The sequence below is a fragment of the Carlito syrichta genome, unplaced genomic scaffold (genome assembly GCF_000164805.1).
Source record: "Carlito syrichta isolate Samal-C Ts95f unplaced genomic scaffold, Tarsius_syrichta-2.0.1 Scaffold305647, whole genome shotgun sequence".
In the NCBI taxonomy this organism is placed as follows: domain Eukaryota; kingdom Metazoa; phylum Chordata; class Mammalia; order Primates; family Tarsiidae; genus Carlito; species Carlito syrichta.
In genome coordinates, this window is record NW_007249743.1 from 287759 (window position 1) to 315204 (window position 27446).

The window sequence follows — 27446 nt, forward strand, 5'->3', positions numbered from 1 at the left end:
TTATTGTTTATTCCATTCACAGTATTCTTTATTACTGTTATCTCAGATATCAGCTCCTTTGCAGTTTCTTCTTGAGTCTCTTCAATTCTTTTTAATCTCTCTATTAATGTCTTGATGTCTAAGGTTGTATTTTGAGACCATTCATTCTGGATGGGGTTCTTCGTTGTTGCATTCCAAAGTCAGTTTTCTCAATGTCTGCCCTCCCAGGAGTCTGGGAGAGACCCATATTCTTCTTTTGGTTTTTCTTCATTTGTGTAGATTTTTCTCTCTCGTTCTTTAGTGGATCAAGTTCCTGAGATCTAATCTCCAGCTTCTCTCCTCTGTTTCTATTGCAGGCAGTTAGCTTGTTGCCTAGGAAATCTGTGACATTAGTCTCTATTCATCGTAGGGGAGGGGCTTTGTCTCCTGTTAATGACGTCACCGTGGGAACCGAGGTGGAGGCGCTACTAGGTGGGCGGGGCGATGCGATGTAAATATGCCTTTAAAATGGCAGAGGTGGTGGTTTTGTTTTCACTTTTAGTGGGCTCCTGTGGGTCGCTAGGCGGGACCAGCTTCACAGCTGGGCGCTGGATCTGGGGTGCCTCCAGTCGGCTGGGGTGGAGGACAAGGTCGGGCGTTTCCTCCTCTGGAGCTGGAAGCCTGCGATCGGCACCTTACGCCAGCTTGGGGTTCTGCTCCCTTACACAGGCTTGTGGTCGCGCACGCTGAGTGCCTCAGCCAGGGTGAGCCAGGGGCTTCCGATCTACAAAGCTCCAGAGGGAAGGTGGTGGCTCTGGGTCCCTCCCAGGGCACTTTAGCCAGAAATCGGACCAGTATCTCTAAGTGGTGGGCGCTCAGAGCCTCCCTGTGTGACCGGCAGCTTCGCGCTGGGTGCTGGTCTCCAAGATGTGGCCAGGGATGGAGCTGGAATCTGGGACTTGGAATTCCCCAGGCAGCCGGAATCACATATAGTGGAGCAGCCATGGTCCGGCAGCAATGTCTGGCTCTACGTGGGACCAAAAGGCCCCAAGTCTCATACCAGTACAGCTGGAGGTGGGCGGGGGGTGCAGGAAGAAAAGTAATAGTCTTTTGGGGAAACTCACGTTCAGAGAATCTCAGGGATCCATCTATGCGGTTGCCATCTTCTGAAAATCAATTATGTGTTTTGATGAAATGATTTGCACATTTTGGTCTCCGGTTAAAGGAAATGCAGAAGGGGGTACGGATGAAATGTACCACAGTGGGGGCTTGCAGTTAAGGAATAACTTTCCACTTGCATGTCCTTGGACAGAAACAGGAGAGCCCGGAGTCTCCTGCCCTTCAGTATCCACATGCACGCTCATCATCTGAAATTACAGTTTTTAAAAAACTTATCTGTTTAATCAATAACCAAGTTTCTTGTTTTTAAGTTACTTTTGTTGTGTCAGTTCCACCAATGAAAATCATTTGGCTTGTACTTTAAAATCAATTCTTCCACATAAAGAATATGAAAATATGTTTGTGGAGGACAATGACGGAGGCTCAGATCACACTGCACCTCTTTAGTATTCCAATGTGTATATGCATCATACCAAAGTCTTGATCCATGGTGTGTTTTCCAAAGGAGTATCAGTGGCCAGTTGACATGCCACCACTATGGAATATTCTGAACTGGAGACTGCAATTGTCAGCATGTCGCACCAGGGAACATGGGAAAATAGGGTAGTTGAGATTGCTAAGGAGAATTCTAAAACAGTTTAGAAAATCATGCATAAGCATTTACAGTCCAAGTGATAGTGACTTTTGGCAGCTGCAAAGTGACTGAGACATGGCTTGCTTTGGAAGCATCAAAATGAAGAGGCATGTGTGTTTCAGAGCCTTTTCTTGCTGTTATTGTTCTTATCATTTGGTAGCCACCTGGTGGTGCTTCATATTGTATGTGGGAAAGATGCTGCATTCAATTGAACTTAAAAATTAAAATCTTGCCAGGCTTGGTGGCTCAGCCTGTAATCCCGCATTTTGGGAGGCTGAGGTGAGTGGACTGCCTGAGCCCGTGGGTTCAAGACCCACTTGGGCAACTTGGCGAGACCTCATCTCTACAATAAATCAAAAAATTAGCCGGGCGTGGTAGCGCACGCCTGTAGTTCCAGGTATTTGGAAGGCTGAGGCAAAGGATCGCCAGAGCCCAGCAGGTTGAGGCTGCAGTGGCTGGGAGCATGCCACTGCACCACAGTCTGGGTGATAGAGTGAGCCTCCAACTCCCAAAAAAAAAAAAAAAAATTAATTCTTTTGTTTGAAGGTTGCCTGTTGAGTCAAAATTGTAAGTACCTCCCTATGTTGCTTCAGGAATGAGGCTGGGATCTTCATCGATATCATCATCAGAGAAATACTGATCTATGATTCCAAATGCTAATTTATATATGTCTTCATTTTCATGTTGCTGCAAAACTTCAATTTTCTCTAAACCTCCACATTCCTCTATTATTTCAGCTATCGTGCTTGCTTCATCACCAGTCATTATTGGAATGCTTTTTTAGGCCATCTGGAACCACTTGAGAATCTTTCACTGACAGTAAATTATAAAACGGTGGTATTACATTCTGCTGTACAAGGTACTCAATCTGATCCTTTCTGCCATTTATTGTTAAATTGCTGATTGTCCAAGCAGTTTCCTTTTGTGTTCCCAAACCTCCCTTAGTTAGCTGATGAATAATCATAGGGATTAATCCAGCATCTATTACTGCTTGAACTTGTTGCTGGTTTGCCTGCTGTTATGTTGGAAAGGAACCATACTGCTTCCTTATTTATCTTCTTTTTTGGGTGTGATAAAATATTTGGGAAGTGTGACAGGACGTCACAATTGAGAACAACCTGGGTCTGCTCATCAGTGGCAGTCACTATGTTGCCTACTGCTCTGAGTGCAGCTGTTTGAACTTTCACTTCCTGGTGACTCAGAAAGGGCACGAGAAATGGCACAACCCCTGAATCAATAACCATCTTTATCTGCTCATCTGTCAAGTATGGCAGAGCCCAAACAGTGTCTACAAGAATGTTTATGTCTGTATGGTATATGAGGACACATAAAGCTGCCCAAATCTCCTGAACTGTCTCCATAGACGGTGGGGGATCCTTATTCCTGCTGAGATTGACAATGACCCATGTGACTTTCCCAAGGAAGGTGTTGGAAATGGAGGGACTGATGAAGGACGGAAGAGGTTTGACAACTCCCAGTGATATGACATAATCTCTACATTGAGGACCATCACCTATAATGTTTCCCAATGCCCACACTGTTTGTTCACAAACATTTTGATGTGGTGAATGAAGAAGTCTCAGAAAAAGAGGTACTGCATTAGATTGTACAATAGCTTGAGTCTGTGCAGAAGTTCCTGATGCTGTATTATTTAATGCCCAAGCAGCTTCAAACTGTAATGAAGGATCATCATCCCTTTCTAGACATTTGGCTAGAATTGGTAAAATCCCAGACTTTATTAGGTCATCAATTGGTGGGTTTCTCTCACTAGATAGTAGTTTTCTTGCTGCCTGCACAGCACCCAACTGGACCCCTGGGTTATCATTTGTGGCATTCTGCAATATAGCTTCTAGTGTTACATTTTGTGCTTTAAAATCAGCATTAACATCTGAATCTTCTAAACTTTCTTCTTGGGGAACATTTCTCTTTTTCAATAAGTGTTCATCCCTTTTGCTCTTCCACAGTTCAGCTTCATTTCTGTGCCTTTGCATCGTTTCCACATCACGGCCCTTGTTCTTGAAGCTCTCTCCAGGCTGGGGTTCACGGCCATGGCTGCGCGCGGCTGCTGCAGCACTGCAGAGGTGAGTCTCAAAGAGGGAGGGGGAGGTGGGGGGGAGAGCATGCCCCGAGTGCGAGGTAGCAGCTGCACCGGGGAAGGTACGGGTCATCTGCTGGGCCAGGAATGGCGCGTCAACAGCTGTTTCTTGAAGCTTGAGAACTAATTCCAACTGGGAATTCTCTTTCTGACTTTGGGTGAGGGAAATGCTAAGGAAATTTTTTAAGTGAGCACCAATTCTCAATCATATACAAATTATCACTTGGAATTTGTTTCATGTACTCACAGAAATCCCACTGTAATAAAATATGTTAAATACCAGTAACATTTTGTTCTGAAAGGTCCACTTAATATCAAGTTCACATACAAAGTTGTGAAATCTCAAAGGCTGTACAAGGATAATGGATGCTGCTGACCTTGTGTTGAGGAGGACCTTATTAAATCTAGACTAGGAAGAGATATTGTCACAGTCTCCTTTGGGGACTTCTTTGCAGCAGTAATGTCAGAAGAGACCACAAAATAATGGAAGTTATTCTAGTTAAAGATAGCCACTTTACTGTCCCTAGTATTTTCTTATAATAAAACAATAACATTTTGGATCATAAAGATGTGTTTATTTTCACAATAGCTGCGTAAAAGATTATTAACGATTGGTTTTTACTGAAATAGAGTTTAGTATAAAAGAAAAATAAAATGTTAAATCGAAACCTCAGTATCTTTCTTCCACAGTCTAGCCTTGGAAAAGCCATAAACCACAGTATTTTTATTTACTTCACTTTTTAGCAAGTTTTCACATGAGATCTTTGTCTCTGACCCCTAACAAAGTATGCTTCCTGGTGAAGACAACAGGGAACATGAGATGCAGGCCTTTTGTGGTGTTTCAGTGGGCTTTCCAATTATGTTTCCTGTGAGTAAACTGACATATTCTATGAGTAAACAGAGTTTGTTTGCATATTATTTTCTGTTAAGCTTTTCCCCACCATCCTGGGTAGGGTGAACCTTGCATTTCTGTCTGTACTCACAACATTGAAGAAACCCCAATTACAGCTGGGAGTCATGAGAACCATATCTAAGAAAAGTTATCTTTCTTTACTATCTGTAATTGGTCACTAGGCAGGGAGAGCTTAGGCACCGAGTAGAGCTAATAGGTATAGACTTTGCAAGCTGAGTGTGCCACATATTGATGATAAGAAAGAGGGATGAGGAACCATGGAAGAAGAAAAATCTGGAAGGCTGGAGAGGCTGGTGGGAAGAGGTTCAAGAAGAGTAAGTTGCTGTTGGCAGAAGGTGGATATGAGTTGGGGGCCTGAAATAAAGAATCAGTTGTCTAACGAGCTTTTATTTATTTATATTTATTATCTTTTTTCTGTGTGACATGCAACGCAAACTTTCCCAGATCCCATGAAATATTCTGTATATCTAAGACCCAGCTTATACTTGTGGGAGTGGATTCTGTGAAGTGCTGGCACTTGCTTCAGGGCGGCTGCTCAGTAACATGTGGGCTATACAACAAGGATTGACCATACATGTGCTCTGATTTGTATGGGATAGGCTTTGTATCTAGGATTCATTTACTGCCCTGCATTAATTATTTGAAAGTGCTCACTTTCACTTTCAAAAATTTATTTGCTTGGATGATAAATGATAAAGCCACACAAAATAGATTTTATCTATTTTGAAGACCAGACAAATTTTATCCTTATATTGCCTACTTAACTCTAACCCTGAGATTGTGGGCTACCTGAGGGATAGGATTTCATCTTCATTAATTCATTCAACACTATGTATTGAATTCTGTACATGTGTTAGATGCTGGGATACAATGAAGAAAAAGACATGGTCTCTGCACTCCAGGATTTTACAATGTGGTGGGGGAGGCTGATATGTAACCAAGCAAGTATAAATCAGAAAGACTCACAATAGGGTTCTTCTACCTCAGCACTCTTAACATTTTGGACTGTGCTTCATTGGATATTTCGCATTATTTCTGGTCTTTCCCACTAGATGTCAGTAGCATCTTCTCCAGTAGTGATGACCAAAAATGTCTCCAGACATTGCCAGATTCCACACCTCACAACTCACCCCCTTGCCACCATTGGGAACCACTCTTAAAAGTCTAGACCAAAGGCATCATGGGATGATCACTTAACCCATGCTTGGGTGGATTTTTTATTAATCCTTCATCCTCAATACCTATTCCATGCTTTAGATGGGTGAATAAAATGCATAATAGTCATGCTATTCTTCAAGATTCTTGTAATGAAGTCTGGTAAACTAGGGAAAAGTTTAAAGTGTGGGTCTTAGGCAAAATTTAAGAAATGAATTTCACTCTCAATCATTGGCCCCAACATTGTTTCCAGAAACACCCTCTGTAACCCCAAAGGGGCTTGCTTTCCAAATATCACTGGGCAGATTTTCTACTAGTTATTTTCCTGTTGATAAACACTGACTGTCAAGCACTTTGGCAAATACCAGGTGCCTGTAAATGTTAAATAGTCATTATAAAGCCACATAAATGTTTTAGATTTCATTATCCCTGGTGGGGAAATAAAAGAGCCCACCAAAATTAAAAAGAAGAAGAAGAAGAAAAAAAAGCCCTGACATTCAGTTAATGGCTTTTACCCACCAAATGAACCCACCTGGTAGCTCGAAACATAGTACGTCTGGTAGCTCGAAACACAATATGTCTTTTTTTTTTTTTTTTTGCAAAAGATCATTAAATCTGTCTCAATTTGGTGGAGGCATCCTGTCCCCAAGTCAGCTATTGTTTTGATTTAAATGAAGACAAGAAAATTCTCACCACAACCCACTTATTCCTTTTACACATTCTCTGTCTTAAATCAGACTGACACAGAACAATGGGATGGCAGAGCTGACTGGGAAGATGATCCTGAGACACATGATGGTTTCTCTTGGACATAATAAAGGTTTCCATCAATTAGTTGTGTGATTTTGGCAAGAGATAACGTCTCTGGGTTTCTATTGGTAAAATAGCACAGAAAGTAAAGCTGCTCTCAGCATTCACCCTGATTCTTTTATTTATAGTTGTACAACCTTAAAAACTCATGAAATGGAGGGGTTCACAGCATTAATTTTTATTTTGGAAATGGTAGGAAATGGCATACAAAACCTCAGCCTCTCAACAGTACTGACAGGGTTCGTTCATGAGTGTGATGAAACCTCGCAGAGCAGAGTTCTGAGGTTGGCAGCCACATAGAATGGATGGGCAGGCATTGCCTGCTCAGTCTGAGTTAATTCCCAACTCTTTCCTCACCTGTGCTGCCTGCTATGATGCTCTGTTGATGGAAACATGACCCAACTAATAGCCCTGGGTTTTGCATTATTGAATCTTCCAGTAATTCTCTGAAATCCCCTCCTTTTCCCAAGATAAACCTTCCCAGTGACTGCAGAGAGACCCACTGATGTTATTTAGAAGCTGCAATTAATATTTTTCCCTAAGGGATCCATTGTAAACCTAATTGTCAAATCATAATTTATTTGCTGACTTCCTGAGATTCATTTTATTTGCAGCACTCTTAACACACACAAAAAAACCCAGAAGAACAACCGCTTTTTTGTTTTAAGGTTGCTGCTAAACTTAAAGGGGAAACCCCCCTAAAACTTCTTCCCTCCTTCAATTCCTTCAGGAAGTGTCTCATTCTCAAGACTTATTATAAATGGGAAAGCAGTCTTAGGAAGCATCTGGAGGTCTTGAGTTCATAAAGTGAAAGTGCATAAAGGCAAGCAGAATATTAAGTTTTCATAATTACACCTTTTCGTGCATACAATTCCTGGAGTGAAATCAGCTTTGACTTTGGCTGATTTAATATAGCCTTTCTAATTTAAACCCATCCCTTCACTTTTACTTAGCTGTTGTTCAATTTAGAAGGGAAAAAATGGTACTTATTTCCCATTTTCACAAACCAGTAAAGATTCTATATTTCTAAATAAGAGTGATGAAATAGCATTTAATTTCTGACCTCCTTTCCTAATTCAAGAGCTTTGGGAAAGGAAAGTATTTCTGTTTTGGAGAGACAAACTTTAAAATGAGAGGGCAAAAGAGGATGGAGACACTTGGGTTAGGTGACCATGCCTAGAATAATGCCTTATTCAAAGTCAGCATGCATAGATTTTTATTGCAAGGACAATATTAAAAACAAGAGAGAAGACTAGATAATCTCACAGCAAGAGGTAGTTAAGACAGCATGCAATTAAAAAAGCTTCATTGAAAGTGGAATTTTTATGAAAATGAAGGGTTGTTAGAACAATTTGGTTCAGTAGGCAGAAGGAATCAACTGGAAAGATTTTGAGTTGAATCACAAGGAAAAGTGTCAGTTCTTTTGCTCTCCCAGGACATATGGTAGCACAAGAACATTCAGATAAATGTATGGTTGTTTTTGACTGAACGTCAAATGGCTGTGGGGGTCCGAATCCTAGTTAAAGAGCCATGTACACACAAATTGGAGTTTGGAGTTCATTCCTTTAATAAGCACTTACTGAATATCTGCTGTAAGTTGGGCTCTCTCCAAGTTAGAGCTGGTTCTTCAGGGAAGCAAAACCATTCCTGCCTTCAAGAAGCTCATTTTCTTGGATAGGAAACTACATATAAGCAGAAAACTGAAAATGTGGCATTGTCCTGTGGAACCTAGATCTGAGCAAGGTCAACTTTCCAGCCAGAAAAATTTCATTTACTTTAGAGAAACAAGTTTATATAATATTGCTCACATCAGAAAGTACTTCATATATAGTCTATCTCAAATTACTTTATATAAGCAACAGTATAAAGTCTTGATGAGTTCACTTTATTTTATTAGACATGGTAGAAAAGAGATTTCTCTCCTTGTACAAGTATTCTCTCCTTGTACAAGCATTTAGAAATTATATGAGTTTAGATGTTCATATAGTTTAGAATAAAATATTACTAGTTTCCTCTTTGGGGGAAATCTATAACTGAGTCTTTAAAACGATAGCATTTATTCAAGAGTAAATCATCAGTTTTTCAGATTACACATTTACCAAGTGCCTTCTCACAAACGGAAAACAGACAGACACTAGTAACCAATGACTGAAAGGATGCTTCAGAGGTTTATAGATTTGAATTTGCTTTGATGAGGAACAATTATTTATACCTCCTTTAAATAGAAAGGTTTAGATTAAAGCCACATTTCACATTTTCAGAGATAAATAAAGACTGTAGGGATGCTCGGTATACTATATTTTGATTCTGTTTCCCTCTTACAAAATGATTAAAAGAACAAAATGTGCAACAGGAAAAATCCTCCAATCCCATGGTTATTAGACTCCCTATATATTGTAGTATGCTGTAAGAAGAAGTATTTAAGAAGAATCAGAGTCTAACATTTTGAAATAGCAAGCCCAGACTCTTCTGAGGTGAGGCATTGTCTTAACAGCATTCATGCTTATTGTGTGATTTTCAAAATCCTAATGTTTAAAGCATCATAGTCTTGATATGTACCTCCAATACCTACAGATCCAGATTTTTAAGAATGTAAATTTTATATTTTTGGGAGTTCTTTTGGAATATACATTTGTCATGAGTGTAATCAGTACTAACCACAATTCATGGCACACAGCAGGAACTCAACAAATGTGTGTTGATATGTGTGGGTAATTATAACTTGAACCCTATCCTTTAATAATGTCACTGATTTCATTTTTAATACTTCCTTTCAGAAACTATAACTGTGTTGGAAATAGTCCTTATCCTTCAGATATTTGAAATCTAGTAAATTATATCCAACTAAAGTTCAAAGCAGTAATGGTTTTCACACAAAGAAAGACTTTTACACAGAGATGTGGATGTTTAGAAGAGGGAGAAGTCATGTATCTTTGGGATTAAGAATGATGGTGGAGAAATACTTCATGGAACAGTTAGTATTTTGATGGGTCTTTGAGGATAAGTCAAATTTCAATAAGCTGAGATGTAGAGAAAAGAAGGACCTTCCAGGTGAATGGTAGATGCTCAGTAACTATGAAGAAATAGAGTGCTTATATATATATATGGCTTAGAGAATGGTAAGTAGTGCAGTTTAGCTAAAACATGAAACACAGGGAATGGTAGAAGATGGCTCTGACAAGGAAGGTCTTGAATGCTGGCATGAGGAGTTAGTTTTTCTACAAGCCAGAGATGACAATGGCATAAACACAGATGTATTTGAAACAATGGGTTGGAACAACAGAGGACAGGATGTTGGAGACCACTCCATAGATAGTCTCCATAGACATAACTGATGTAATCAATTCTCTCTTTTCTATGGCCCCTCACCCACCCTGTCCCCATGACTGTGCTAATCCTTAAGGCATGAGGGTTTCATAATGATGAGAATGCATTCCTCACCAGCTGTCTTCTCATCAGGAACATGAATATCATGTTGTTTGGTCTTAGTTTTTTCAATCCTGAATCAACTTTTTACAAAATGAGTGAAAGAAAAAAGCCAAGAAAGGCTGTGGGAGATGGCTTAATGTGGGGTTTGAAAGGAGCCACCAGCTTTATGCAGAAGCTCCCTGAGGCTGAATGCAGGAGGCAGGGTTGAATAGACTCCTACTGCTCTTGCTGTTCCCTGACCATCTGCTGGGTTGCCACATAGAGAACTTTAGGCATTGGAGATACCACAGGATGAAAATGATAAAGAAATCCATCATTTAAAACAAAAATCACATGGCATTTCTGTGTTTTTCTTCCATTTTTTGGCCGGAGGATGTGTTAATGGTTTTGAACTTCACTTTTTGAACCTCAGTGAGAAAGAATACTGCCAAAACTAAGGGCATGCAGAACTCAGTGCTGGGTCTAAGCTGATGCTGCTGTGCAGATTTATGCCTGTCTTGGGGATTTCTTTCTGGTAATTAAAGCCTGACTTCTGCATACTTAAAACATGGCTTGACTTAAATTTTTGATGTTCCTTTAGTATATCAAGTTTCAAAGCAAATGTTTCAGTAGCAGCCTCCTTAGAACAAATTGTTTTTATTTTGTTTTCTATACCCTCTGGAAATAAAATTCATTTTGTAAATATTTTGGGGAAATCTACAATAGCATAAGATTTCAGAGTTCAGGACAGAGTCAAAGTTATAATTCAAAATTTTCACTCAGATCAGAGGTCATGTATTAGGGACATATTTTATGTGAACTTAAAAATAAAACTTCTGATTTCAAAGACAGGAAGTCAATCAGCTTCTGAGTTTTTATCCTGAAGGAATGATTTAAAATGTGTGTAAATATTTAAGTGCAAGACTGATTGTTTATGAGAGAGACAAGTTCAAAACCATGTAAAACTCAAAGTCCAACAATAAGAGATTGGTAAAATAGTTCATTTTATCACAATATAATAAAATATTATATAGTCATTGCAAAAGGAAACAATTAAAGTTAAACAAAAATGAATATAAAAGTATTAGCAGTATTATTGGTCCTATGAATAAATAAGCTATTATTGAACATTTACCTAACCATTATGTGTGCTTAGTACCTAATCATTATTCTAGACATGTATTTAATATTCAAAATAACTTTTTGATGTATAGGTGCTTATAACACTTTTACAAAAGATATAGCAATTATATGTGCTAAGAATATTTTATTTGGCAAGTATCCAAAATCCAAATCACACTAGTGATTACATAGGGAAATTCAATAGCTCACTTAACTGGAAAGTCTAGAATGTGCTTGCTTCACACTTTTGACTGAGTTCAGGGACTAAATTTTTTTAGGGGAGAGGTCAAGTCTTTCTATAATCTCTTCTCTAGGATCTGCTTATCACTGCTCAGCTTTATTCTTTAAATTGATTCCTTCTACATCATGGGCAATGTGGCCACCAACAACTAGACCCACATATATTTAGTTTAGTAACTCCAAAAAAAGAAATTTTCTCCATAGATGACTCCAAGGTGGGCTTTTGATTACTTGACTTGAGTCATTTGACCTTCTATGGCATCAGGTGAGACACCATAATTGATGGTCTAGTTGGACTGTATGGGTAGGAGAGGGCTGGTTCTCCCAACAAGGAGGGTGCCAGGCCAAAAAAGGTGCCTACTGTTAAATTATATCCCCTACATTTTTGCTCTAGCCATCCTCCCAGTCAAAAATCTCTCTCTTCCTTTCCACTAGTTTCTATTTTTTTGCCAAGGCTCACTGCCTCTATAAGACTTCTTTGACCACCCAAGCCAATAGCAAACTCTCTTTTCCACTGATTCCTACATGATGTCTCCATTACTAGTAATAATAAAACACACTTCCTTCATGTGATGTGTCTTTGTTTTGTCTTACTGACTTGACTACCAGCTCTAGCTTGGTGAGGACTTGTGTATTTCATGATACTGCAGCTCCACATGTCTTGCACACAGCAAGTGCTCAACATGCTGATGGGTATTCTCGACTTTTCATTTTCCTACTTCCAGGTAAAAATGCTGTGGCAGTGTAACACTGTGGTGAAGAGCATGTCTCTGGATCTAACAAATCGTGCGGCACTGTATAAGTTACTTAAGCTCTGTAAATCTGATTTGACATCTGAAAAATGGGAATCATAGCAACTGCCTTCAAAGTATTTGGAGAATTAAACTAGATAACTTGCTTTATTTAATTCTTGGTTTTGTGGATAGTTCTCAAGAGTAAATGGCAGCTCAAAGGCTACTAACGTTTTTTCCCTAGCTTCAATTACAATTTTTCCAAGTTCTATTTCCACTGTAATAATTTCATTTTTGGCCTTGCAAATTTTAGATTGTCAATAATCTACATACTTTTCTGACCATAAGTGTGGCTAGTCAATTGGCTAGTGGACTAATAGGCCACAAATAGAAAACTCATCGCAATTCAGGCTATTTATTGAGACAGCATATAAATTGTTAGATTTTTCTTAAACATTTCAAAACAACAGGGAGGAGAGAGTCTAAGTTGCAGGTATCAGAAAGGTGCTGGAATGAAAATGAGATCACACTTTGGCCACGCACTCAAGTATTGTTTTCAATAACCATGTCCCTCATAAGGGATTCAAGCCAATTTTACCTAGGATCACTGCCTACACGTTCCCAGGGAAAACTCTGAAGCACTTCCTTGCATGAATCTGTAGCTCTGATTAGGGTTCTGCTAATAAACATTGAAAATGAAGATGCCCAGCTGGGAGAAAGGGCTAAGAGAGCTGCAAAAATTCCAAACTCAACTTTACACTGATTATTTAAATATCTAATGAACCGTGGACAGTAGAACAAGGCATTCTTAAACTGCTGAGAGCCCAGGGAAGCTAAAGCTACATGTGTGTGTTCTTGTTCTGGATTTAAAGAAATAAATGTAGTAAACAGTAAGGCCATTTTCCCATTCTAGGGAGTGGGGTGGGGAAGATCTCACCACATTGAAAAAAATGATAGGAGGAGGGTGAAAATCTGAGAATAGTTTTTCATTGGATACCCCAATCAAGTGTTCCAAGTTTCTTCTTGTTATACCATTGTGTTCTTCACACTGTTCTACTATTTTCAGACTTGCCAGCTGGTAAGGAACTCAAGCTCCTGTTTCTGGAGCCTGGCTGGTGGGTTTAATGCAGTCATGCTCTTTCCCTTCTTCTCTAAAGCATGAGATCTGAGTACCATGGTGGCAGTGGGACAGCCAGAAGGCAGCAAATGGGGTAATGGGGGTTGGAGTAAAGCTCCATAATAGGACAATCACATTTGTCTGTAATGACAGTAGCTTATGTTGAGTTTGGAGGCTCAGAGAAAAAAAAAAATAGAAAAGAGCATTTGATATTAGCAGTGCAATAAGAAGTCTCCCAAAGCATTTCTCAAGATGAGAAAGCCAATAGAGTTTGTATAAATCCCCTTGTTATAACCAAATGTCTGAGACTGGGTAATTTATAAAGAACAGAAATTAATTATCTTGTAGTTCTGGAGGCTCCAGTAGGTTTGAGTGTCTGGTTAGGGCTGCTGTCTGTTTCCAAGATGGTATGATGTTGCTGTATCCTGTGGAGGGGAGGAATGCTGTGTCCTTACATAGTGGGAAGAGGAAAGGCAATGGAGCAGAATGCTTCACAAAGACTCTCTTGTAAGGGCCTTGATTCCATTCATGAGGAAGGGGCTCTCATGGCCTGATTGCCTCTTAAAAACCCTACCTCTTAGTGCTATTGCATTGACAACACATGGATTTTGGAAGGGATACATTCAAACTATAGCATTTCACCTCTGGTCCCAGAAAAGTTCACATGTCGCCAATGTGATATGCCTTTCACTAGAGAATTGAACCTTCTGGAGCCTTGATCCTGGACTTCACAGCCTCCAGAACTGCGAGAAAATAAATTTCTGCTTTGTATAAATCACCCAGTCTCCAACATGCTGCTGTAGCAGCACAAATGAACTAAAACAAGGAGTGGGGCATTGGTGGCAAAACCATCACTCCCTGCCTCCTCATGACTTGAGAATCACTGGTCTAGTTGAGAAAGGGAGCTAAGTTTCCTCTGGGTAAGACAGGTCATGGAGTTGACACATTTCACATTTCATTTTGTTTTACATGAAAAAAAACAAGAAAACACACAGAAAAGAAATATTTGAGGCTTTGCCAAGTTTCTGCTAGGTCCTGATTTTCTAATTGAATGATGAGTTTCCTGGAAGGAGGGGAAATCTGACAAAACAGATGGGTTTGGAACAGACATTTTCCACCAGCCATCTGAAAGCACTGGCCCCAACAAGGGATGGTAAGAGCTATGAAAGAATCACACAAACTCTTTAAACAGTTCACTGCCTTTATTAAGGTCATTGGACTATAGCTCAATTAACTAGCTAATTAGAGAAAAGTGGTACCAAAAACAGTGGGAATTGACCTTCATTAAATTGTAATTAAGAATTCACTAATAATATTTTTAAAAGCTGGAAAAAGTGGAGGATGTGAAAACGGGCAAGAAGTCTAGATGGTGTACTGGGAAAATTTTAAATGGATTGATTTATTTGGCTTTATCTGTGCTGCAAATCCTGGGAAAAATATATTTGTTGATGCAAAATCTATAGCAGTTTAGAGTAAAAGTTCATTTAAGTTTAAGTCCATACCCTTTTATGTTGTCAACACTTCTTGTTTCAGAGGAGGTAGAATACACACACACACACACACACACACACACACAGAGAGAGAGAGAGAGAGAGAGAGAGAGACATCCATAAGCCGGAGTGTCAGATTCTGACAGACATGCCTATGACTAGCAAGATACATACTTTTGGAGCTTCCAGTAATTTTTTTTTTAGCATCAGATACACTGTACCTGTGGCAGAACTTCAAAAACAATGTCCTCCATTCATCCTACCTATCAACCTCCAGATGCTCTGAGATTGTCTTTACAATAAGTCCATGTCACCAGAACCTGGTGAGGGAGTACCCCCGTTTCTAGGCAAAATCACACTTTCTCCTCTAGGTCACCAATGCCCATCTACAAACCTCTAGCAGGCCATTTGTAGGAGAGTTGTAATGATTCAGTAATTTTCCTTGGCAGACTGAATGCTTTTAATTCATCCACAAATGCATGTTGCTTGGCCTACTAAAGATAATTATTACATATTAAAGTGAAATATACTTAGACATACAATGGAACTGACATGAGAGAGAGAAGAAAAGGAGAGAAGAGAGGAGATAAGGAGGGCAGGAGAATGGGAAGAACAAGAGAGGGGGAGAGGGAAGGGAAGAAGAGAGAGAGATTTCTCAGCAATTTGCATAACTCAGAGACTGCAAAATCTGAACTCAGATAAAGATATACCTGATAGTTAGGAAATAGAGTTTGATTCTTTGAGCACTCAGCTTCCCATTTTCTCCCTTACTGATGGTCTCAGTCTGTACTTCAAAACCTGTTTTATTTTGTGGAGGTTAAAATTCTACTTTCCAGTCATCTACTAGAGGAGAGTTCAAATAATTGGGTGGCTCAATCTAGCAACTGTGGTCTTAGAAGTAGTTTTGAGTTAAGCTCTATCCTTAGGGGCTTGGGAGAGAAGGAAGTGCTGGGAAGAGGGACTGGAAGAAGGTGAGGGCTACAATCAATCAAAGGAAGGTACCTGCAATATATATATCCCTGTGGGTGTGGGTGTATGTGCGTGCTTGTGTGTGTGTTCCACTTCCTCACTCTTTGAAACCAGAAGTGTTGGCAATACAAATGGGTATGGACTTAACCTTAAATAAACTAAGGCACTATCAGTGATAGGAAGGAAGATAATTAAAATGAATGACAATGTTACAATTAGATACCTTTCATTTGTCACTGCATGCTTTTTCCCGTGCAAAGCATTTTTCAGGCATTAACTCTTCATTTCCTTACAGTATCCATGTGATGTGTGCATTATTATTAGTTTCATTTCAATAGTTAAATAACAGGTCATACAAGAGAATTAAGATCCAGGACTCCATACTTTAGTCACTACCCTTAAGATCACCAGACTAAGAGTTTGTGTCCTTGTTATGCCATTAACTTCTTTCCTGACAACAGCAGATTTCTAATCTCCTAAGGACTCATTTTCCAATGCCTAGTGATCAGGAGAAATTAAATCAAATCCACAGAATGGGGTTGATCTCATTGTTTTACTTCTCTTCCAGGATTATTTTGAGGCTAGATGGGGACACATGAAGTGTTTGAAATGCAGTGGGTATGAAATAAGTGTGAGCCATGATACCATTGGTCAACACTCTTAGTCTACCTGCCTTTGGTCAACCTGGTCTCCTTTATGGGAGGAGAGTTTGCATAACACAGTCCTTTTCTTTTCCACAAAATCTTAAGGTGGATACTGAGATTCTCCCTAATTCCTAGAGTAGTTACTTTAAGTCAAACCTCTTGCAGTAGTGATTCACTGAAACATGGGGTGATATTTGTTATATATTTATTCTAAAAACATTCTGTCAACCTTGTAAGATACATTAGTTTTTAAAACCTACTTTACATTAATATTTTTTAAAAACTCTAGAGCCTCACTATTTGACTTGATATCTAAAAAGGCTTAGAACATCCAGTTACAGAAATATAAGCAGGAGACTGGCTTTAAAACTATCCTCTAAGAAACATGATGAAATGATATAACCTGATATGACATTCTGATTTCACAATCATGCACCATTCAGGTGACCATTTCGCTTTCTGAGAACTGATATTTATTCATCTGTACAGGAAGGCAATTACTCTAGTGACATGCAGTAGTTGGCTGATTTCTTTGACTCAATTTTCTATTACAGCATTCATCATCATTAACAATTAGGTCCTTTCTAAAAAAAATTTAGATTTTCATTTTTACTCAAAGGTGAGTGTCACACATATTCAGTAGAAAAAATATTTTTTTAAAATAGCCATTGATAAGCTTGGCCTCAGTCTGTCTGAAATTGCTCATGATTGTTTGCTAATGCGTAAGAATCAATCTTGGTAACCTCTGATTTAGAGTAACATTGATCCTGGTTACTTTTAAAGCTTGTTTTCCCTTATTGGCATCTTCTATGTTTGAGAGATCAACAGCACTACAAGCAGAACCCTTCACGTAGTTCTTGTACCTTAGATACTTGGCAGTCACTCCATAACTCCAGATGGATTCCAGTGGCAAATAAAAAAACTCTCTACAACAGTCTCACAAGCAGAAGAGTCTAGGGTTATCTACTTTCAGAGTAACACAATAGAGGAGCTGTCCAGGAGGAGAAACCAATTTGTCTTGCTTCTGCCCCTCTTACTTCCGTAAAACATCACATCAGGATCTTGGGCCCTCTTGCATGGTGGTCACAGATTTGGGTCCTGGATTCGTGTCAACCTTCTACATCCTCTGCCTATTAGTGATGCAAACTTGATGAGTTGGTAACTTCTTTAAGCTCTCATTTCCTCATCCACAAATGTGAATAATAATATAACCTAGGACTGTTGTAGTAAATCAGCTCAATACATAGTAGAGCCACAATCAATATCAGTTGCTATAGTGCTATTATCATCACATTATCATCCTTGTCATTTCCCTACACATTTATCTTATTTGAGCATGATGTATAATGTCCTGTCCTAGAGAACTATACATCAAGATAGAAATTTGTTAATTTTTGGATGTATGAGCTAGCTTAAAGGATACCTAACTTCTTAAAACTCCTTGAATTAGTTTATGTCAGAACAATACAGCAAATTTATGGTTTCAGATTAAAAGTTTGACTTGAAGAATACCAGATTACAGAATTTTTTTTAAAAATAGAAACTTGTGTTTGGTTACAAACAAAGGAACAAAAACAAAAGAATAGATGGCAACTGAAACAAAGTTGCCCAAGTAATGATCAGTAGCCATCTTGCTGAATAAATAGGATTTGAAATTAGCACAATTATTGTTAACATCTTCAGAAATGCTCGTCTAGTGCTTGAAAGTTCTCCTAAGTATGAGCCATCCTGTTGAGATTTTGCTCACATTGTGAATTTGCTTAAACCTGCTCTTCATAAATGGTGTAATAGTGCAGCCTTACTTCCCCAATCGTGACCTTATCATGGAGGGATTTAAATTAATGTTTGCTATTCACAGCCACAAGGGCATCCTGCTGATCTTCCACATGTAATCTGCCTTTGCAACTCTTATGACTCAGGCTCATTTTTAAATTAACTTGTATCTGCTAAGTAATGAGCACTTCAGTTCTTTTAATATCACAGAAGTTTCATCCAGGAACCTTTTTTTTATTACTAGAATTATCTCTCTCTCTGTCCCCTTCTTCCACAATATAATAAAACAAAACCTATCTAATATATTACACAATTCTGGATTTCATTATATCCAGAATTGATAGGAAAGACTATTTACACAGAGATAAAGTAGCATGCCTTTACAAGATGATTTCGTATGAGTAGAATGTGTTTTTATATAACAAAATAGATCTTTTCCCACTTTATGGACAAACTAGATGCATCAGCTTCTTCTGTTTGAAAGTCAAGATATTTTCTTGGACTTTAGAATTTTGTGATAGTGTGCACTGTATCCAGTAATTAGTGTGTGAGGGAGGACCAAAAAAAAAAAAAAAAACACCAAACACCAAAAAACAAAACTGGAATTACTTTTTAGAGGGCAGGCTCCTTACAGATAATTATTCTAGGAACGTATCAGCAACAGTGTACAGCTAGTGCTGTGAGAGGATGTGCTTGGCTTCAGTGAATATTGTTTGGGAAATTATTTCAGCGTGTTTGCCCATTTCATGATGGGTAATTTGCAAGCTCACCTGTCCACACTATGCTGAGTGTTCAGCAGTTTTTGACCAAAAATGCAATGACCCCTGTGTCCCACCTTCCTTATTCACCCAATCATGCCTGGAGGGACTTTGTTTGTTTGTTACCCCAGATTAAAAAAAAAAAAGTCCTCAAAGGGAATGTTTTGTCCATGTGGTAGAGGTGAGACAAAAAATGCCAGAAGCATTAAAAGGCATCAAAATTAAGGAGTTCAAAACCTGTTTTGAGCAGTGGGAAAAGCGTCTTGGTAGGTGTCTTGCATCAAACAGAGAGTACTTTGAAGATGACTGAAGTTTAAATATGTAAGAAGGAATACACAATTTTTTATGAATAAATTCCGGTTTTTTTCAGGTCCCCTCTTGTATACATATTGGTTTTATGGTATATGTATGGCAATCTTTTATGTGTATCTAGCGGTACATCATGGGAGGGAGGCCAAAGATATTTTAAAGCAATTAAGACTATGAGCTACAATTTGAGAGGGGGGGAAAAATGGCACCTGGCCAAAGGTTCAAATTCTGCTTCATCACTCTTCTTTTTCTGTGTTATTACATATGTTAAAGTGCTGCAAACTGAACTTCTTCTAGTTCCTTCCAATTTAACAACATTCTAAAAACCGAGATTTCTCCAAGTTACTTTTCAAAATTTATTTTAAGTTGAGATAGTTTTAATATATAGATTAGAGATTTGTAAAATGTATTTCATTCATATACACCCTGAAAGAATTTTTATAAACTATGTTTCTACTTGTATAAAGTTAGCATCTAACTTTGCTTTTATTAAATTTAAATAGTTGCAAAGAATGAAACTTCTGGCATATTATAAGTATTGGTATTTTAAAACATAACTATGGTATTAATTTTATTTATTTATTTTTATTTGGATATGGTATTAATTTTAAATGTATCCAATGGAATTTGGTATTTGGAAACTTGATACCCTCTATCATCCTTTAAAAATTAATTAAAAAGTTCTTCTTTAACTGTTGGAAATTTTATGTCTTTTATTATCTTTAAACTTGTATTTTCATTTACACTTCCCTCACAGTATTAGGTTTAATATATTATTTTCTGGAAAGCATTTTATTGATCACCTCATTATATTTCTTTGCAATAAAATCAAGTACACAAAATTAAATCACTTTTTAGTTACTCATGACCGTAAGGCTTTAAGTTTAAATTTGTTTTAGGTTGGATGATCATTACAGGTATTATTAATGTTCAAAACAACAAAAATATATTATAAATTTAATAAATAATTATCAAAATTAAAAGGTAAAAATTTTATTAAAATGTATATTTCTTAAATGAATGGGCTGGTTTTTTTTCAATTATTTTATGTCTCAGTCTGCTTTGTAATAACAGAATATCCAAGACTGAATAATTTATAAACAAAAGAGATTTCTTTGGCTCATGGCTCTGCAGGCTGCAAAATTCAAGATTGGGTGGCCAGATCTGGTGACTTGTGGGGAGGGCCTTGTACTTTGTCAAGATGTGATGGAGAAACACAAGTGGAACTGAGTGAAGAAGGAAAAAGACAGGGGACAACAGAGTCTGACCTGATTTTTACTGAGTCTCTTGAACTACTCCAATTCACAAGAACTAACCTAATCTCTCCAGAAAGAAACACATTAATCCATCTTAACAATCTAATCACCTCTTAAAGACACTGCCTCCCAAAACCGCCACATCAGGAGCCAAGCCTCAACATGAGTTTTGGTGAGAATCAACCATATTCAAATCATAGCAGTTTATATACTTATATTTGGACAAATATGTATTTGTAGAATGGGACATGATTCAGAATAAATTGCATTTCCATTTTTCATTTATAGATGTAAATGCTGGGAAAGTTTGCTTGCATATTTGAGTTGATGAGAATAGAGTTTTGTTACAGCAATATAATTAATTTCTTTATTTCTGAGTTATAAGTCCCAGATGGCAAAATAATTTGTCTTCAAAAATTATTTTTAATGATCTGTCAATTGATGAATAGATTAGGACTTTTAATTTTATTGAAAGCAAAAAACTTAGAAAATCCTTATATTCAAAAGAGTACATTACCCAGGAATCAGAACCACTAGGTTTTTCCAACATGAACACCAACATTTCAAACAGTTCCTTTTTTCAATAGCCCAAATACGTTGTATTCTGTAAATGCACTCAGTAGAAAGACTGGAGGTGGTAGAAAAGGATGCTTTTCTTTTGTAAAATGGGAGTTGATTAAGAAAGAAGACAGCAAAATATTTTTAGATGCAGGGCATTCTCAGGAAGATAGATTTTAGACCAATGCATATATAAGTGTTGAAAAATTTAAAATTTATTTCCTGAACATTATTCATGTCCAGGTACTCCTCTTAGAGTTTTTATGTCACGCTAGGTGTGTGATCTCATTTGGGGATGCTGAGTTATATTAATTTCACTCATATGAGGCTTTGGACCATTGAATGAGGCAACAGAAAATGTGTGGGGGTAGGGGTTGGTAATGGAAAGGGGCTGAGAGAGAGAGAGAGACAGAGACACCAAGACATGATGAACTCCATTTTCAAACTAAACTGTTCTGTGCCTATTCTATCATATGCTAGGGTAATAACACATTTCTAAATAACCAGTGAGAAAAATGGTTGACTGATTCCATAATGTGGGAATTATAAAGAAATCTGCAGCAAGCCTCACCACCATCTTCTTGATCTCATGAAATTTCCAACCATTTATTTCAGAAGGGTTTCTAGCAAGTTGTATGATACTTTCTTAGCCCTAGAACTCAGGAGATTGATACACATCATGTTTTTGTTGGCAATTCAAGAGATTTGGATTAAAAAGTGTATGATTTCCTTTCAAAAACCTACCCCAAGGGTTCAAATACCTACTCCAAAGTCCTTCAAACATTAGTAAAAGAAATGAGAAAGGACAGAAAAAGTTATTTCAAAAAGAAAACCATTTACAATGAGTGGGCCCCGGTTGTTTACCTGGTACTTATTCTGTAAGAAAATATAAACGACAGTGGCAGCCAAAGAGTAGAGGAAGGCGAAGACAGCGGAGTCACCAATCAATGCCAGCTTCTGCTATTCCTTTCCCTCACAGGTAGGCACCTCAAATATCACCTGGTGCGATCTAAATCACCAGATTTAAGGAGACATTCTATAAATGCCATGGAGACAAAACTAGATACCTTGTGCCTGCATCTTCTAAAGCAATGTGAGATGTGATTTAGGCATTTTAGGGCATGTCCATGTGACAAATTTGTTAAGAAATTTAGAGTTTATAACTGGAAATGTGGAAATAAATATTGCAGTTAAATATCATTCAATTGGTTATCATCATGGCTAGTTGCCCTAGAGAGAGGGGAGGAGGGGAAGGGAAAGGGAACCTGAAATGATGATTAGTTAGACTACAATACTTATATGCTGAAATCCTCTAGTGCTTTCTCTCTTTAACAAGGCCCACCTGGTCTTACAGCAGGTGCCCCTAGCTCTGTCTCCCACCTCTTTCCCTCCTGCTCTGTCCTCTGTTGCCCTTTTCCAACCACATTGGCCTGCTTTCTGTTTTTCAATTATGCAAAACATGGTCCTGTCATTTTAGGGTCATGTCATTGCCAGTTCCCTTTTCTTAAATCACTCTGCCCCCTAACATTCCCCATGGCTGCCTCCTTGGCATTCAGATCAGCTCAAACAATTTGCGGGAGAGTCTTTTGCTGCCACTGATCTAAAGTAGCTCCTTTCCTTTAGGCATTTTCTATCACACCATGCTGTTTAAAGTCATGCACAGCACTCATCACCAGGTAAGGCTGTTTTAGGAATGAATATGATTACTTGTGGCTTGTGTTTTTCTGTCTCTGTTGCTTCCACAGTAGTGAGTATTATATTGCCATGATAGGGGGACCTTGGCTTTCTTTTTCTCTGTGTATCCTGAGTGCCTGACATTATCTAGGTGCTCAGTAAATAATATTTGGATAAATGAATGAGCATTCTTGATTCTGAAAGGTGGCTGATCCTAATTTGATTGAACTTTTAAAAATTCTATTTCAGTAAGTAAATGCTATCAAAATAGCATCCAGGCTCAATATATCACTTGATAGAGACAAATAAGATGGTTTGACAACATGTTCTGTTCAGTAAATAACACCTAAGGAAAATGTGTTATATCCAACGTAGTCGCTCATAGTGTGAACTAGAACTATGTGGTGACCTGTAATTTAACATAGGAGTCAAAATTTTTCTTCAGAAATGACTATTAGGGAGGCACTTGTCAATAGACATGACTGAGGATTATTTATGACAAGATAGTGCCACTTGGAAAATTATTTATAAAAGTAATAATAATGATAAGGCCATTGACAAACCTGGTAAATTCCAACTTATGCTTAGGAAGTACTTTTCCTCCTAAGCAAAACTTGATCTCTTTAAAACAAGGATCTTCCAATTAAGATAATGATAAAAAAAATCAACTAACATATTGGGGCATTTCTTCTGTGCCAAATATTGCTTTTTGTGTGCATTGTTTAATTTAATACCCACAACAAGCACTATAATGTTGGCCCTTTATTTCTCCCTCCTCCTTTTTAAATGAGAAAACTAAGGCTTAGGGAGATTAAGTAATTCATTCGAAGCTACACAGTAAATGTTAGTCTGTGTCTAACTTTAAAGCCTGATTTATTCACTTCTACAATGACCTGTTTAATGTTAAATGATGAGAACATTTACTAGGATAAATGTTTTTTTTTCAAAATGAAGCTTATGGACCACTGGCATTAGAATCACTAGACACTTTGTTAAACATGTATATTCCTGGGACCTATCTCAGGCCTACTGAATTGAAATCTCTAGGGGTATGGACATGTTGAAAGTTAAAGCAGGAAAATCCAATCCCCTAAGTTCCTTTTTTCTCAAAAAATATTTCTTTTTATTTACTGCTTGACTTAAGAAAGAATTATATACACAGTCCATTTGATTTTGCTTGTGGATATTGTGTTTCGTCACAAAGAGCCTTTTCGTTAGCAAACATAGAGGTGTACAGTTTTAACAAAATTCAGGAAAATAGAAGCACTCATTATGGTTTTCTTGTATGGCCCCTTTCCTACTCTTGTCATTGATATTAAAGTATTTTTCACCAGTTTGGTCTGTAGGAATACTGAAAAATGAAATAGATTTAAAAGGAAAGTATGTCAATTATTCAGATTCAGGTGATTCTCAAATAATGAACACTTTCTCTCATTATTTTTAATATGTCATCCATTTAACATATTTTAAACAAACAACACTATAGTTCACCCAGTGGCTAGATGTTGGGCCTTGCGTGGGGAACAGAACAGAAATGTGATGTGCCTGTTTGTGTTGAGCTTCAAATTTAGAGAAAAAAAGGTCGGTTTTCTGAAAGGAGCCCTAGGAAAGTCTGGGAGCGGAGTGGTTGATGTAAGGTTTTTAAACTGCAGCTTTAAAAGATGAGTAGAAATTATTCAGATCAACAGTTAACAAAGAAATGTACCACTTTACATCCACTAGGATGGCTATAATAAAAGAGATGATAAGATTGGAATAACAAGTAATGGTAAGGTTGTAGAGAACTGGAAAGTTTTATACATTGTTGGTGAAAATGTAAGATTATGTAGTCACTTTAAAATAATATTAGCATTGCTTCAAATAGTTAAGCAGAGTTATATGATCCAGCACTTCCACTCCTAGATACACACCCAGGAGAAGTAATATTTTGTCATACAAAAACTTGTACATGAACGCTTATTAAGCAGCATTCTATTCATAGCAACCAAAAAGCAGAAACACCCCAATAGTCTATCAGTTGATGAATGGATAGATAAAACGTATTTTTTCTATACAGTCAAATATTATTTGTCAATAAATGTAAATGAAGTACTGATATATGGTACAACATGAATAACCCTTGAAAGCATTGTCCTAAGTGAAAGAAGCTGGTCGCAAAAACCACATATTGTATAATTCCATTTATATGAAATGTTCAGCATAAGACAAAATGCAGGTTAGTGTTTGCCTAGAGCGAGGAGTTGCAAGAATCAAGGATGATGGGTAAATGGTGTAGAATTTCTTTTGAGGATAATGACAGCATTCTAGAATTGATTATAATGATGGATGCAAACCCAATGCATATACTAAAAGCATTGAGTTATATATTTTAAATGAGTGAATTGTATGAGCTGTGAATCATATCTCAATAAAGCTGTTAGAAAACACAGGTAGGAAAGAGCATGCACTAACCTACTGCGCAGGCAAAGAGCATAGAACATGGGGGAATGAAATGTGGCTTGGGAAACTAGAAGATGACAAAAAAGGGGATGGTGGTGCAGGTGAGATGGAGATGTAGCCAGCGCCCCCACTGCGGGGCCTTGTCTGCCAGGTTATAGATTTTGGTCTTGATCTTAAGATAAAGATCAGAAAAATTTTTTTAGAATAAGGAGCATGTAAAACAAAAACTGTCACTTGTTACACTATTTGGAGACATGCGCACTTACTTTCCAGATGCCAGGATGTACCTCAGGATTAGCATGTTAGTTCTGTCAATTTATGCACACACTGGGTCTGCAATCTGTGTTTGTAGTGGGGACAGCAGGGAGGGAGAGGATAAAGTGGATTTTTTTCCTATGCAATCAGCTGAATAGCAATATTTTCCACATTGCTAGCTTATTGTGTTGACTTACAGGAATTATTAATTGTGCTTAAACGAACAAGGCAAAACAAAACAAAAAAAATCACTAAAAGACCTGCTGTGCTTATTATTACTAGTGACCAGTAACTGGGTATTGACACAGACACACTGGGGTGAAATCAGGAGAAAGAGGGGAAGTGAAAGTGAAGTTCTAAACTGGGGCCTAATTTGTGGGACAGGGTGGGAACTAATATATATATTATATATTGAGAGAGAGAGAATGGCAGCTCAATATAGTCTGAGCATCATAATTTATATCACTAAGCATTTTGAATGCTATATGATGGCATACATTACTAAACCCATATACAACGGATTCTTTTGAGCAATAGTTTTTTATATATGTATAAATACATCTATATTTATATTTGGGAGAGAAAAAGTTTAGAGTCAGGATGTGTTTTGCAGTTGTAATAACTTTGGAAGAAAATATGCATTCATAACCTAAACAAGGAAATAAACCAGTTCTATACAGACAGAACATGTCAGTGGATGGAACTTGAAAGCTGAACAGTGGAGGGAGGGAGGCGGGGGACACCTCTGATCTTGTGAACTAGTCTAGTCAAGGAGCAATGCTGAAGCTGCAAAAGGTACCAAATCCAATTTGTTGATTTCAAATGTATAATTCCCCTTTTGGCTAGCCTGACCCAATCCAGAGGTAATTGAATTTCATTGAGTTTTACTGTATCGTGTCCATCAATGAGAGGGCTTCATTTTTAGAGCAGTACCTCTTTAATTTTTTCTAAACTATTGCTTAAACAGAGTCATTTAAGTCATCTTACTGATACTTTACTTAAACCAAAGAAACTGCTAAGCCCCATAGTTTTAGTTCTGTTTGTAGGGCCTAGAATAATAAGGGAACTGAAGAAAGGCAAGTTGGTGTTGCCTTATTATTATTATTATCATTAATATTAGAGTTATAGTCTTACTCTGTTGCGCAGGCTGGAATGCAGTGGCATGCTTGCAACCACCGCAGCCTCAACCTGCTAGGCTGAGATCATTCTGCCTCAGACTTCCAAGTAGCAGGAACTACAGGCGTGTGCCACAATGCTCAACTAATTTTTTTTTAATTCACTGTAGAGACAAGGTCTCACCAGGTTGCCCAGGCTGGGCTCAGGCAATCCTCCCACCTCTGCCTCTCAAAGTGCTGGGACTACAGGCATGAGCCACAGCACCCGGCAGTGTTGCCTTACTAATGACAATATTTATAATAACAAATACCAACATATTTCAATCTCCAGGCTTTGTGCTCAGCTCTTAACCTACTTGTATCTCATTCTATGCTCATAACAACTCTCTTAGGTAGGTACTATTACTATCACCATCTTCCAGATGAGGCTTGGAATGGGTAGAGAGCTTATCTGAGGTCATATGGCTGGTAGATGGCAGCCTCTCTGCTTTAAAAGTTACATCCTTAGATTTCAAGCTGAATGTTTGTATAAAAATGACCAAGCCAGTTTTCTTATGCCATTCATTTAATGTTAGATTCAGTTTCCTCATCTGTAAAATGATGACAGTTTATATTGAATAGGATTCTAAACCAACACTTGTTCCTGCTACCTCCTTGAAATATGTGAATTATGCATTGTACAAGGTATCCAGCAGTGATAAAGTTGAATTTCCATAGACTAATCAATAGGAAGTTGCTACAAACTTTCTTGTTTTGGGTTATTCTAACATTTGCCTCAGAAGCCAAGGGCAAATGAACTTGACTATGTCATGTATTGAAACTGTGATCACTGTGGTGGTGTGTGTGTAAATATATATATATATATATTTATAATTTTTTAAATAAAAAGTGAGGCATTTGTTAG

General features: G+C 37.9%; 2 pseudogenes across 1 annotated transcript in view; both read right to left on the reverse strand.

Moving 5' to 3' along the window:
- Window positions 1-3777, reverse strand: part of LOC103264328 — a 51407-nt pseudogene extending 47630 nt beyond the window's left edge. The window contains exon 1 of the transcript XR_002482192.1: window positions 2218-3777. The product of XR_002482192.1 is annotated as an importin subunit alpha-4 pseudogene (transcript). The remainder of the gene's footprint in view (window positions 1-2217) is intronic.
- Window positions 1-25473, reverse strand: part of LOC103264333 — a 79228-nt pseudogene extending 53755 nt beyond the window's left edge.
- Between the last annotated feature and the right edge of the window lie 1973 nt (window positions 25474-27446).